General features: G+C 31.9%; 1 pseudogene; it reads left to right on the top strand.

Moving 5' to 3' along the window:
* The window catches only part of LOC149183985 (serine--glyoxylate aminotransferase-like), an 88,267-nt pseudogene extending 78,267 nt beyond the window's left edge, over positions 1-10,000 (top strand).
* Positions 10,001-12,423: the final 2,423 nt, after the last annotated feature.

Raw genomic sequence — 12,423 nt, 5'->3', positions numbered from 1 at the left:
GTGAATTTTGTTGCACTTGGTCTCGTAATTTTGATATATCATGTTTCATTTATTCCTCTTCTTCATGATTCATGCTAGAGATTTCATGTTGCTTACTAGGTGTTTCCATTTTATTTCTTCGGGGAATCAATTAATGATAATTATGCTTCACTATGCCCTTTGAATTCCTTCAAAGTAATTTTTTAAACCAAACTTATGCAAAATTAAAAAGAAACTACACACCTTATTTCACTTTGTAGGAGCTTGATATTGTATCTGATGTATCTCTAAAATTTCATATCTGAAAGGTCTGAAATTGTGAATTGTGGTAGCCCTCTGAGTCCTCTTTCCAATGCTTCAAGTCTGATCGAAATTGGATTATCCAAGAAAGCGTTATGCCCAATCTCCCAAGATGACCTGATTATGCACTTTTTCAGTAGAACGAAGTTGTATGAAGTGCCACGTATCACTGTTTCAACCTTCGCACCTGAACATTATGCACCGAAAACTACATTTCGTCCTCCTTCTGTAACTTCTTATGAAATTTCAATCTGATACTCAGAGATAAGGTTATGACGATTTTACCAAGGTCACTTGTTTGGGATGTAATTTAGGAGCCTCCAAAAACCCTACCTTCCTTGGATCATATCTCCAAAATTATAGTGAGAAAATATCTAAATTTATGACCCAAGGATCATCTAGATTTTAGCTCAAATGGGTTTTTTTTAGCTTCTGATACGTCGCAAAAAAAAGTTATAGTGAAAATTCCACAATGACCTGTTTTGGAGCAGCGAAACCCTAGAATCCAAATCTGTGATGACCAAATGTTATGGAACCAGCTCACAAAAAGATAGAAAAGATAGATCAACAACTTATAAATCAGCCTCTTCGAGGGGGAAACCTCATTTACATTAAACAAATGAACAATTATTAGATGATACAAATGACAAAACCTCCTTTCTATATATAGGAGTCTAAGGGGTCACAATATGATGAAAGCCGACATAACAATAATAATATAAGGGCACAAAAATAACAATAGTGGGCTTCTATGGGGAACAATAATAAAAATATGGGGACAATAGGGGCACAACGATAACAATACGGGCTACAATGACAATAGTAATGGGGGAATCACTAGTATTAGAGGGACCTAACACTCCGCTACTCATGATATAAAGGCTATCAATCCACTCATCCCTAATTGTTATAAGTAAGAGGGTTTTAGTGTGTCAGATCCTAAATGATGTAGTTTTTCCCTCTTAACATTATACATTAACCTCTATATTAGATCCTCAAGCCTCTCACCTTCTTTTTGATTCATTCTAAATATTTCCTCTTTAAGATCATGATCTTTATATTTTTCTAGAAATATATTTTGTAAATCATTTCACGATCTTATGGAATCAACCCTTAAATTCATGACCCATTTTAGAGCTCTATCCTTAAATGTTGCTGGAAATAATCTCAGTTTTTGAGTGTTTAATAAGTAACCATAAGATCTACAAAGGATTTCAAATTCAAAGAAAAAGGTTTCGAGATCCTCTGACATTAGACCATGAAATTTTGGAAGAAAAGATGGAAGGATGTTCTTCATGTGCACACTACCATCAGTATCTTGAATGCGAAATTCGAGAGTATATTCCTCATTGTCACCATCTCCATCCATTTCTTCTACATTCTTGGTTATATCTTCTTCTTCTACCTACAAAAGTGGATAATGATGTGGCTCTTAATGCATTACATGATCAAATGTGGGGATTGATGTTGCATGGGTATTTTTTTTTAATAGTAATGCTATTGCAATGAAATTTTCTATTATTGAAATTAAAGATGCCTAATGAATTTTTTTTGTTTTTGTAAAAAGTAAAAATAACTAAATCAACAAAGGAAGAAAACAATGCATACTTTGACACCTCCCCGACAATGATGTGAAAATGTGATGAGCTTCAGTATTGCAATAAGAATGTTGCAAGTCCCAAGGCTACCAACTTTAATTATCAACCCAGGTTTCATACAAAATTAAGAGGTATCGACACTATATGTGCAACATACAATGTGTCCTTCCTTTGCTGTCATGATGTAATGGAGTGCATGTAATGAAATCAAATCCTAAACTAATTGCAGAAAATGAAATGCTCGAAATGGAAACCTTAACCTATTGCAAGAAAGAAAATACAAGGAAATAAACCTATTCTAATTTCATAAAGTAAATATCATGAAATAAATTTCAACCATTACATTTTCAAGATTGTATATCCATTAACGGACTTCATTGGATGTGGCAATCATCATTGTATTATCTATTTCCTAAATCTACCCATTAGCCCAAATTGCTGAAATGTTTTACATGGGTAAAGAGGCAAGTCCTAAGTGGTCTTTAGTCTTCCCTAATCATTGATTTAGAGCCTAGGGGTCATGATTCAACCCTAAGGGACCAAAACCAATCTTTTTGAGAAAATTTGGGCAAGTATATACATGTTAGAAGAGTACTACATGAAACAAAAAATTTACTACAAGAAACTATAATTCACTGAATGACCAAGAAAATCAAATCCAAATTGTATGGGAAATTTTTTTTATTGATTATTATGTATTAGGTCTCCATTCCAAGTGGAATCACTCAAAAAGACCTATGTTAACCGATGTTAAAAAATAGCAGAAATTTACTAGTCTAAAATCTAGAAATTCGAGAACTAGTGAGATAATAAATCTATCAAATTCCTAACCTAATGAAGTGCTAATGCAATGGGGTAATTTTTTTTATTAACTAGAATATTTTTGTGATATAATGAAAGTTTAATCAACTCAATTGAAGCTCGATATCATGCTATAAAAAATAACTGAAATATATTGTTATTTGCCACAAGGGACTTCCAGAAATCTAGATTTGGGAATAAGAAAACTAATACAAGTAGCTCGATGATTACTATGAACTTCCAAAGCTATTAAAATGATGAAATGATTCTTGTGTTCCTGAAAAATAGCTTACTTCAACCATTTAACCCAATCCTACAACAAGAAATCATTAATACTAAATGCATAAATAGAAAAACAAGAACAAGAGATGCATGTGAATAAGAAGTGAAAGGAAGGAAAGTAAATGATACAAAAGCGATTTGAGGCTCCCGGGATGGCCAAGCCCAATGAAAATCAGAATCCTATGGAGGAGACCAATATTTAGAAGTTGAACATGGCACCAATCTTCATTATTTCCATCAATACAATTACATCCCTGCAAAAAATGAAAGTGGAGCTACAAAAATACGAGTTCTCTCCACACGAAAACTAAGACAAATCAACCCCTAGAGGAAAATTCGACTTGATACTTATACAAAATTATTAGGAATCATTCCCCGTGAAAGTAGGAAGCTTTCCCCGCCAAAATCCCTTGATTAGTGGATCTGGTTCCCAATACTAGGAATCTGCATTAAATGGCAGGGAACACATTCCTATATTTTCTCAATCATTGGAGCTCCATAATATGTGCCATAATTCCAGAATATCTTGTTGATTTATTATTTAATAATGATCCTCCTGTGGTAGGGAGAAAATCCCTAAATTATTTCCTCCTCTAAATCTTCATAATCTTCCCAATATTCTCATAATATTCCACAAAAATAAATAATATTAGGCACAAATATGCAATTATCCATAAACCTTCCTAACGAACATATTAAAGTTAAAAATAAATTATCTAATGCAAAAAGAGAGGTTTAATGTGTTGAAGGATGGTCATATGGGCCTTAATTTATGTCTAATTTAGAGGCCCATCACCCTTGAATGCAAATAACCTCTAAATCACTATACATAAATATCACCAGAGATAATTTCCATGTACATTGTCATATGAATAATAATATCACCCAAATTCTTTATCTATTGAAAATTTATTACTCGAAGACCAAAACAAGCCTTGAAACACTATCATTGTTCTCATCTCCAACTATTACATGTTTCAGTTGCTTTATTGTAGTAGTTGTCAAGATACTTGATGTCCCCAATCCACTGCTACGTGGAACGTCAACCCATGTGCTTAGTTTAAGGATTGTTGATGAAATTATTTTTTCATATTGATTGACAATGCTAATCAGAGTCAGTCGAAGTGAGTGCAACTTTGATCAAGCAAAATTGGCAATCCTCATCAAATGGAGGAGAAATGGACTTAAGATCTTGAATATTCATTTGATTTCCTACACCATCACGTATTCAACTCCTTCTCTTGATCTCACAACTATTACTACTCATATTGGAAGAGTTCCCTCTGAATGTATTTCCATATTGAAAACATGAAAATTTCACTCCAAGCTCCATAGCGGAGTATCACTTTAGCTACTAAAAAAATCCACATGAACTAGTAATTAAACATGTGCTCTTTTGGTTGGAGTGGTTGAATATCTGCAATGTGATAATATTCATTTCCATCACATATTTATGTAGCCACACTTTTAATAGGATTTGAGGCCTTTGAGATATTTTCTTACAACTAATTTTTTTTTAAGATCTAGTGTTGTCAATACAATTTCCTCTATTATGTTTTCACTTTATTCTTACTTGCAAGCTCTATGGAGGTCACCCTCGAGTTGTTTTTCTATGCTATGTAGTAAATTTAGTAAACTCAAACTACTAGTCTACAAATTGGGACATAAATAAAGATAATTGTTGCAAATATCAATTCCACCATTCTCTCCCTCAAACATCTTTACAGAAAGTATAGACAAATTGTGACCAGGTAACCCATAGCTAATATGCGTTTTAGCAATCCTAGCTGGAAGCTTTGACCGATGATTACTATATTATGCACCAACCCAATGATTATCTATACTATGTTGTTCATAGATTGGTTTCGACTGTCATTTTTGCAGGGCATCCATCATCACTGATAACAATTTTGTATGCTCTTTCTAGATGTGTCATTAATTCTTGCATTTTGTGCAGTGCTTCTTCTACTAGAATTGTTGTGTCTACTACTACAAAAAACAAAGAGGTTTCAGTGGGACTTTTGTCCCTCCATGATGGTGATTAAAACTATATTTGTTGACCAAAAAAGCTTAATAAAAATATTAATTGGAATAGTAATCTTTGACTAAATTATTTTGGAAATGCAAGAATAATCTTGGGAAATAGTTGCAAGATCAAACAATCGGTTTTTTTTTTCAAAATATAAAGTAAAATGTGGATAATTTTTATGGAGAAAGGAGAAATAATATATTTGTTTAAGGGCTTGTCAATATTCCAGAACCCATTATAGGAATTTTGAGGTCTAGAATGGGCCTCCTATGGAAAATAACAAAATAATAGTTAAATAATAATATAAGAGTTATGAATTTTTAAAGAAAAATAAAGAAAACTAATTATTTTATTATATTTGTTTCTTATGTCCTTATATGCTTGTTCAAATGTCAAGTGTAGACACCCATTGGATGCAAAATCAAATTCCAAATCCAATGATTACCCACTCTGCATACTTTTGAGTAGGCCACATTTAAGGAATTGAAAATGCATGAAAGAAAGTGTCTTAAACATACATTTTTCATGTATTTTCAATTTTTTTTATGTGGGACTACTCAGAAGTATGCAAAGTGGGAGTTGTTGAATTTGGAATTTAATTCTACATCCAATCGGTTTTTACACTTGACATTTAAGTAATGATATAAGGTTATAAGCCAAAAAACAATTACAAAATGTAGTTTTTTACTTTTCCTTCCAAAATAATCTCCCTTGGGAATGACACCATCTTCTTAAATCTTATTTCTTATTTTAAAGTTCATTTTGTTAGTACATTTTTTTTGTTTTGGGGCCCATTTTTTACCTTAAAATTCTCCTAATGTGTTATGTGGGCTATGAATAGAAATAATGAGGACTAACAGTCTCTAGAAATTCTAGCTATTACAAGGAATGATTTGAAGATGTAAAGAAAATATTCAAATCTACCTGAACCACTCCTTTCTTAATTCCTACCATGGGTATGTCTAGTCTTGTCTAAATTATCCTTCTCATCTTGAGGGTTTCACTTTGACTTTCTTGTATTTATATTTTCATAAATTTGTGGTTCTCTTCTATTTCTTTTGTCCTTTGTGTACAACTTAATTATTAGGGAAACTTTAAGTGCACATTGTTAATCTTCAAATAATTTTAGTTTAGGCACCTTCCTAGGGAGTTTTTGGATTCTACCATCGAGCAGTTTACCCCTATGTTTCTTCCTTCGATTCTGCACCATTTAAGGCTCTCTGTGTATATATAATATATTCTATTGTTTGTACTTGAATACTTCCCAATCTGAAATTCCATCAACCAAATGAAATAATTCAGGGTAAACATATCGCCATTTTCAATAGAAATACTACTTTGCTCTTTTCAAATATCATTTCCTTCCCTCTTGAGTTTATGCGTAGAGGTATTAGCATCTGATCAAATTAACACTTAGAGGTATTCAAACCATCAATATACACAGTCCCTCTTAAGGATTCAACCTGAAATTGTGTGAACTTGAGGGTTTTAATACCTATGAAATCTAAACTTGCCAGGGTTTTGTTATGGGTTTGGTTCTATTTTTATTCTTGGCTACTTCTCAATTTTATAATGCAATTTAAAATTTCCCTTGCTAAAGCCACGTTAGTGGCAAAAACATTTTTTTATGCTAGGTAATAATTATGTATTATACACCATAGGAAATCCAAAATTTTGGAACACCTAATTGATGAGAGTGTAAGGAGACAAAAAGTACTAAGTGATACAACACATAATTTGGGATTGCATTTCATACTTTTGTTTAGTAGCATTATAAGATTTCCAGTGTGTAGATTTGTCTGTACGGTTTACTACTATACTATATTCTCTCAGCTTGTTAAATTCAAAATTTAAACCCATTTTGGAAAATTGTGCTTTATTTTTAATAAATTTGTGTGTTCATCTTTAGCCTCATCAATTTTCCATTTTTTGGCTTCCTTCATATGTTTACAATTAGTCAAAATAACTATTAATTTATGAAATAATTCATTCAGGGCACTATTTGGCAATTTCAATTTAACCAAATGTGGTAATCTATATTGTATAAGTTTGACTTGCATGTTGGTGTTAGATCAATATAAATGCATTTTGTATCACTCATACAACGTATGTTGGTGGACTTATCTAGGTATTGGTGCTTGGGAAACTGCTCTTACAAACACACTATCACCATGAGATCAAATCATCTCTTTTGAGATGGGCCAATTTAGTATTCTGTGGATTGATCAAATGAAGTGCCTCAACTTTGATGTTGATGTTGTACAGTGTGAATGGGGGATAGGGGTGGATATTGGGATACTAAGGGAAAATATTGAAGAAGATAAGGAACACAAAGTAAAGGCTATTTGTTGTGTTCATAATGAAACTATAACTAGGGTCACAAATAATTTGGAAAATATAAGGAAGGTGTTCAATGAGTATGACCACCAGTGTTGATTTGATTACATTTCTTCAAAGTATTTATTTATAATTTTATAATGCCACTTAAATCCATTGTATACAAGAAAGAAGAATTGTTTTAGGGTTATACAACTAGCTAGAATCCATCCATCCATATCTTTATTACAAATTCTAGAATATTCCAAAAATATGACAGATGAACAACTCACTATAAGCAAGCCATCCTTATCTCGAATTTCCAGAAATCGTATGGACAAGAGTGAATTCAACTACTTGAATTCTTTCTTGTCGATCAAATTTCTAGAATCTACAACCAAGTTACACTCATACCTATAATCATAAGAAAAATGACTATTTTTTAATAATAAGTTCACTTGTAACTAATGATATTTGGAATGTGGGGTTGTATATTATTGCATACATCCTATTTTGTTTCTAGTGGACATTATGTCTTTTATATGTGATATTTCCTTCTATATGGGTGAATGGGGAGTGGATGTAGTGCTAACAGGTTTTCAAAGGGCTTTGTCCTTGCCAACAAGTGTTGGTATTGTGTGTGCAAGCCCAAAGGCCTTAGAAGTAGCAAATACTGCAAAGTCACTAAGGGTATTTTTTTACTGGAATAATTATTTGAAGTTCTATAAGTTGGGGATGTATTGGCCCTAAACACCATAAATTAAACTCCTATATGGATTGCAAACAACTATAGAACTTATATTTTTTGATGAAGTCTTAGGTAATATCGTTGTGAGTCACACTGTCTTTGGAAAGGAAACATGGTAATTTTATTTTGGGCAGTGCATGTTTATTTTTAATTTTTGAAATAGGTGTGCTGATAAAATCCAGAAGTTTTCCTAAATAGTCACTATTTTCCTTAGCCTGAAGATAAATTGAAATATTTTGACTAAAAGGATCTGCAATTTATTCTTTCCCCTGACAAATTCATGGGTGTATATATTGGATCAATAATTTCATATCATAATTTATTGTCTGGTGTGATTGAAGTTACTAACATTACCTCATCAAATTGGATTGTCAAGCTTATCATGGAAGCATGGGCGTAAAAAAATTTCACTTAAAAGGAGGAATGGTATAGTGACACTATTACAATTGTGCCCCCCCGCTATATTGATAGTATAGATATTGTGAAAATAACATGGAAGAAATACAATTTGAGCTTGGGATTGAGGCTCAATAAAGTGGTAGGTAAGGTGTTCATAATAGGACACTTAGGAAGCTTGAATGAGGTAAAATTCTTCCCAACATAAGTCCACATGACATTACTTATTATGGAGTGATGAATAATGCACATAGATAGGAAAATTCATATTTTTAGCCATTGCAACTAAATATATCTAGAAGAATATTACTAACTAACCGTTTATTTCCTTACTTTGTTTTTAGGACTAGAATCATGAGATAGTAAGAATGCATTTATTTTATTCTTTATCAAAAATTGGTCGGAACCCTATGATTTCTAGACTTTTAAAATCTGTAAAAGAATGACCTTAATCAATGGAAGTTTTCCATTTAAGGTTGTTAATACCATAACTCCAATCCTAATCAATATATGGAATATATTTTCTAATTTATTTTGATGGAGAAAGATTTAACTTTGGATTTCAAGACATAAATGATTTGTAGTTATTGTAGGAAATTTTATGATAAAGTTAAAATTGAGTGCATGTATGTCAGTGTATCAAGATGATAGAAAATCAAAGCCCTTTCTTCCCTCAGTTACATTCCCTAATTGAAGTTTGGTAAGTAATCTATTGGAATTGTGTCACAACTAGATGAAATAATGTGAGTTTTAATTTTTTACTACAATAATAGTTTAAGTTTAAGGGAGGTTGTGAACTGATTAGCCAAGGGTATAAGGATATAAATAATGAAAATGAAACTTCCAAATAGAGTCCCTGTTAGCTCCAAACCTCTTTGAAATGAATTCATAAAATATATGTTCTTATTGTAGAGCATGAATTCAAGGCATGGATGGCTTTAGAGCACTTCTCCAAAATATTCTTTAGAAAATCAGAATTAGAGCTACCCTCGTAATATTGTTAAGATAAAACATAATTCCCATGAATATCAAAATTAATGCCACATTAGTATCCCTATGAATATCCTACTTTTAGGGTTCTTGGCAGCGAACTTGACTCTCCTTGTTAGTTATTATAATTTCAAACAATTTGGATGGTCTAACGTTTGGGCTGGAATCAAGACTTTGCTGACACATTACGTATATTCTCTTATAATCATGGTTGGAACTTATTCTTAATGAAATTAGACATTATATGGAGGAGGAGTTTTCAAGTAATCTTTTAGCTTATAAACACTTCCAATGATATCAATGGCGAGTCATTTCAAATATGCTATATAAGTAGTCCCCAACCTTAACATGTCAATATTTATGATGTAATCATGGCTTCTATTTTGAAGGAAACTTTCCTTGATTCTACAAACACATGTTTTGATTTTTTCTCCTTGGTAATCATGTTGCAGTTGTAATTGTTGGGATGTCTTAGTGGTGTTATTCAAATTGATATTCAAAGATATTTCCTTTCCCACAAAATTAGGTAGTGAATTTGCAGCAACTACAACTTACCTCTAGAACACCACTCACTCAATACCATCTAGGGTGTGATATTTATATAATTTATCTAAGGACAAGAAACTTATCAATACACCTTAAATCTAAAAATTGGAACATCCCAACGTCACACATGCAAATGATGCAATCAACATGCACTATAGTCAATCATATAACTTAAAATCAAAAGAAATAATAAACTTGAGTAAATGGTAATATTTTTATTTTCTAATTTTTTTTATATTGGTGTCATAAATTTACCACCTTTCATTTAGTGACAAGATAAAAAGTAAACGTCACCTTTTCCAACTACCCCAATACTTCCATTTTCTTCTCATATATCACCCCGAGTCAATTTATTCCTCGATATGACCAATATTTAAGTAGTACATCAATATTTAAGTAGTAGGTGTACATATATTTGAAATTTACACTAACAAAATGTAGTTATAAGATACATTGTCCATGTTTTGTATGATATTAGTTATTATTAAAAATCAAAATGAAGTTACATTATACTAAACAACTAAAAAAAATACACTGAATATTTTTATAAAGGTATTTCTATATTTAAACATAGTGAAAATGAAAGTATGAAGATTATTATGGTTTTCATTAATTAAGGAGTCTTGAAGAATAATTAAATATGAATAAATATGAAGTTCAGTAAAAGTGTTGTATATTATTAAGGATATTGAGCTTTATAGCACACATTTTACAAAGTTTCTCATCACAAGGTATTTTTGGGTTAGAGCAATGATGGCTTCCATGATGGAGGTCATCAGATTTTTTTTTTTTTAATTTTGATTATTCATCTTGTTCTTTAAGCTAAAATTTAAGACATAGCTTTGATTAAAAAAAATAGGATTTACAAAATCTTTGAAGCAGTTCAAGATTCTCTGATTAGTTATTTCATTGTCATTGTAGGGCTTATCCTTAAATTTCATGGATATGTAAGATTTGATATTATCAATACTATTACCATAATTTCATTCACCTATAAAATTTAAGTGATGGTACTCGGAAGCATCACAACTCCACATATACCTTACATAACATAGTCAACTAATCACCCATAAGATATTATACACTGTCAAGCATAGTCAAATGCTCAACGGTAGAAATTCTTCAAAATATTGCAATTGCTAATGATATCAAACTAATAAAAAAAGACATAAGATTTGTCTACTAATTTTTTTTTAGAATGAAAACAATGAATAGAAACACAATCACAATATACCAATTACACATTCAACACAATATTTACCTAGGGAAACCGACTAGGAAAAACCCCTCTTGCTTATATTATCAATTGAGCAATCTGATCTATTACAAAGAATCTACTTCAAGCTTGAAGGGTCTATAATACTCATCAAATCCTCTTGAAGGACTTCCCAACACTTATCTAAATCAACCTGCAAGGAAGATCCTATTTCCTTGCGCAATTCAACCCTTACAAATAGGAAAATATTCTCTTTCCTTGTTTTAATTCCCAAGAGAAATAAGCCTACTCAATTATCAAGAATGTACACAAAAACTGTAGTACAATAATGATTACAATTATTCCTCCATCGAGTCTCAATAGACAATTTCAATCTCATGCTAGAGCTAATTTTAGCAGAGATGGAACTAGTTAACTGAGAGTTTGTTGAGTTAACAAAAGTCAAACTACTGAATTCAACTCAAGGTTATCTGTATTCTAGAATAGAGATAAATTAACTAACAGACACTAGCAAGTAACTCAATTTGATTTCTAAATTATAGAAATCAACTAGCACATAACTCACTGATAGACATATAACTCGAATTAATTGACAACAAAATATATATAGGCCACATCACACATGTTAACTGACGAATAACTCAAATTTCTATGAGAATGAATTTGAATTTTCTTCTTTGACTAGGCATAAGTCAAAAGAAGCCCCTCCTTGCTACAATTTTAACACTTCATCTTAGCGAGGAAGTGATTCTACACAACCCCAATCCTACTACTCTCGAACTCAAACTTGCCCCTTGATAGGGCCTTGATCAAAATATTTGCATCATGCTCCTTTACAAGAATGTATTGTAGAATAACAATCCTCCTCTACACATAATATCTCAGATGATGGTAGTTGATGTCTATATTCTTAGGCCTATCATGAAACAATGGATTCTCAGAGAGTTTTATACAACTCTGGTTGTCACAATGGATGAATGTGGGATCCATGCCCTAACTGAAGAATCCTACTTGGATATTCCTCTTCCAAATAGCCTCACATGATTCCTGACAAGAATACATATACTTGTCCTCTTCTTCATTCAGTTCCACTTACCTCTACTTCCTGTTGTACCAAGAAACTACGGCTAATGGAATACTAAAGGTTGCTCCTGAAGTGCTCTTCATATATGAGGGACTCCCTACCCAATCAACAACAATGAAGCCTTGAAACTTCATTCCA

This window comes from Pinus tabuliformis, chromosome 3_2 (assembly GCF_031772625.1).
Source record: "Pinus tabuliformis cultivar Carrire ecotype Pingquan chromosome 3_2, CPIR1, whole genome shotgun sequence".
In the NCBI taxonomy this organism is placed as follows: domain Eukaryota; kingdom Viridiplantae; phylum Streptophyta; class Pinopsida; order Pinales; family Pinaceae; genus Pinus; species Pinus tabuliformis.
The sequence above is the reverse complement of the archived record's forward strand: the minus strand, read 5'-3'. Positions and strand labels throughout refer to the sequence as shown.